Genomic DNA, 3,472 nt, shown 5'->3' with positions numbered 1-3,472 from the left:
CAGAGAGTCCTGTCTCCCTTCTGCCAGCCCTAAGATGTTCCAGAGAAAAAATCTGTTTGGACATTTAAAGACTCAGGAGGGCGGCTTGTTTTCTTTTGAAACTGTTCTTGTTATCTTATGTTTATCCAGTTGTTTTCAATGTTAAGTTTTAAATCTCTTTTAGTTAAAACAAAAGGGTGAAGTGTTGGGGTTCGTCCCCCCTGCCATGGGGTCCTGGGAGATGGGACCCTGGGGTAGAGGCACGGGGTTTCCCTGCTCCCTGGTCACATGTACCCTAATCCTGTTCCCCATTGGTTATTTTGTGTTCCCCAGCACGGGGAAGACCCTGGTTGTCCCATGATTGCTCAGTTCTTGGGCTGGACCCCAGCCATGCGGCTGGAAAATAAAAATCTCTGAAAAACATCTATCAAGAATCAGTCCCTATTTCTTTCCATGGGCTTTGCTGTCTATACATGTTGCAGAAATCCCCGCTGCAACAGGTTTGCTTTTATATTATTCTAACATTGTTTGGGAAGGTTTGTTCTATTTCCAGGCAACACTATGACTATGGCTATTGTGGCTGTTATCCAGTTTGCAGAATGGGTCAATAAGGTGAGGAATTCAAGGTTTGTAAACTTCCTCTGGAATGTGGGCACATGGCTATATAACTATCACAGACTAAGTTTGTATCTTTGGGGTTTCCTCATTAATGGTACCTATTGTGAGGAAGCAACACAGGGGGGAGTTTTCTCCCAATCCTTCACCCAGTTCTTTGGCCCTACCCCACCAGCTTTTGAAGGGTTCAAATTTTCTCTAGATGCTAATGATATCATACAATGGCTGGTGTTGATGATATGCCTATTCACTACGGTCTATTTAGCATTTAAAGACGGGGTGAGGTTGCCTTGGGTAACTACCCTGATATCTACCCCAGAGACTAGGGATGCTGTCCAGGAACATGCCACAGGGGCTGGGGACACTGCCCAAAAGCTTAGCACTGCCCACCAAATGCCTATCATTGCCCACCAAAAGCCTATCACTATCTACCAGTCCACCTTAGAAATGAATCACTCAGATTGGATGGGGGTATGGGAGGAGATAGGCCAGGTGCTGAAGGAATACTCTTCCCCAGCTGTTTGGAATCCCTCCCCCTGCCTCAAAGAGGGAAAGGCTGATGGCGCAGCAGTGGAATCAACAGACGTTACAATTGTCCAGGTTCCAGATAAACCACGAGGGCAGCCACACCCGGCAGCAGTCGCCCCTGTGCAGAGGAGGAAGTATAAAACCAAATCAGTATGCCCAGTTAATGATGATGAGGTACCAGGGCCCTCACAACCAGTGGAGGAGCCAGAGCCTGAAATCATCACCAAGTCCCTGTCGCATGACAGTCTCTGCAATCTGCAAAAAGACATTGTGAGACAGGGGTGCAAGACTTTTTCAACCTGGTTGATTTGAGTTTGGGACCTTATGGGTCCAGGTGTGCAACTGGATAGTACTGAAGCAAAGTATTTGGGATCCTTGACACAGGACAGGGGTGTTGATCAGGTGTTTGTGAAGGAGCCAGGGCCCCTTCCTCTCTGGGAGTAACTACTGAAATGCTAGATTGCCCGTGCTACCTCTCTAGGCTGCCCGAGGCTTTCTAAGGCATTGAACTACGAGCCTAGCCGGTAAAAAACTGTGAGTATTTCCACAGTTAAGAGAGCTGGACCTGAAACACTTTTCAAGATGCTAGTAATTGATTACTAAATAACTGATGAGCTGTCATTTGTATGTTTGTTTAGCTGTGCTTAGAACGAGGAACAGAAACATTGATAAGTTGGTCTAGGGAACAAGGACAATTACCAATTTCCTCCCTCTGTGGGAACCTATTCAAAAGTCATGCAAGAGGAAATTTGGAGGTCACTAAAGTAATTAGGATTGTTAAAGTTCAGAAAGGCAAAAAAGGTCAAAGTGAGGGAGATGAGCTTACTTCATCTATCTGGGACCACTGACCCAATTCGAGACCACCGACTTAATTCATAGCACACACTACGCATGCTTAATGACATTTAAGCTCATTTTCATACGAAGCAGAGAATGGGAGGTGTTAATGTTATGAATATGCATTTGTATTTTGGATATTCATAATTTTTGTAAATAAAAAGCTTAGTGTTTGCTTGTATTGGGGCCCTGCGTTTTAGGGAGCTATCCCACGCAGTGCCTGGTGCCAAATAAACATGCACTTTCTAACTCTAAACTGTTAGAGAGTCTTTGTCCATCTCAGTTGGATATCAATACTAGATCGATATTCATATTTTAGTAAATCAGAGTGGCTTATAATGAGGGTAAGAAAGAGGTTAGTTCACAGAGACAGAATGCAGGAGCACCATCATAGAATGTCCTGGAAGACCATGGAGGAAGGGATCCAATGCATGAGAAAAATGGCAGTACTGGAGATACTTTTTGGAAAGGACGGACAACACCATAACGACCCTGACAAGTTCAGGTGCACAGGGCAAATTTTGTGGAGCCTTGCACATCTGGGGCCATCTGAATACTCCAACTTCATGGCAACAATGCATTTCGAGGACAACCGAGAGACAGTGGGTTCTGTAGCCACCAAACTCACGAATTATGAGAGCATGGTCCAAGGCCTGATGCAGACTCATGTCTACTGTGGCTGAGAGTCTCAAAGAGGAGATGGAGGAGGAGATGAGGAAGGAGATGAGGGAGAACAGTTTCCATGTAGCACCAGTGCAAACCAGAGGCCTCAACATCAGAGCCTGACGTCCCACAGCTAGGGAGAGGGGGTACTCCCCATGAGTCGACCTGTGGTTCTTCCTGTGCAAGCATGGGGAAAATATGAGAAGGTGGGATGGAAAGCCCACTTCTGTCCTGGCAGCACAAGTGCATAAACTAAAGGAGGAAACTATTAATAGAGGGAGTTCCACCAAAATGACTGTAGCCCCATCTTCCCGTGACTGAGCTGCTAGGTATAACAGAAGGGAGGATGACATGTCTGATCCCCCTGAAAGAACCTCCAGAATGTACACCCAGGGAGAAAAGGGTAGCCAGGACTAGAGGGGCCCTGCCTCTAGCCAGGTAGAAGCTGGGGAAAACTGGGTCTTTTGGACTGTGTGGATCCAATAGCCTGGCACATCACAACCACAGAAATACAAGGCTTTGGTAGAAACTGGTGAACAGTGTCATAGGTTAGCAAGCATAGTCCCGGAAGGGACGTCCTTGCTAAGGGGTGCTTACAGTTTCCTCTGGGAACTGAAAGAACCTATCAGCTGGCCAGTTTGAATATGGACAATTCTCTAAGCCACTTAAAGTTGTGATCACCTCTGTGATCCACACTTAAGAATAGACAAACTCCCCCCCAAGCTCTCTCTCGTTTCCGGCGCTGGGACAGGTGGCTGCGGGGCCCGAGCAGGGCCCAGTGGGCCCGGCCAGGCCCTGCTTGGGCCAGGCTGGGCCGGGCCACGGCCATCCTGAAGCCATGGACCTGTTC

This window comes from Corvus brachyrhynchos, unplaced genomic scaffold, assembly GCF_000691975.1.
Source record: "Corvus brachyrhynchos isolate BGI_N302 unplaced genomic scaffold, ASM69197v1 scaffold24, whole genome shotgun sequence".
Lineage (NCBI taxonomy): Eukaryota > Metazoa > Chordata > Aves > Passeriformes > Corvidae > Corvus > Corvus brachyrhynchos.
The sequence above is the reverse complement of the archived record's forward strand: the minus strand, read 5'-3'. Positions refer to the sequence as shown.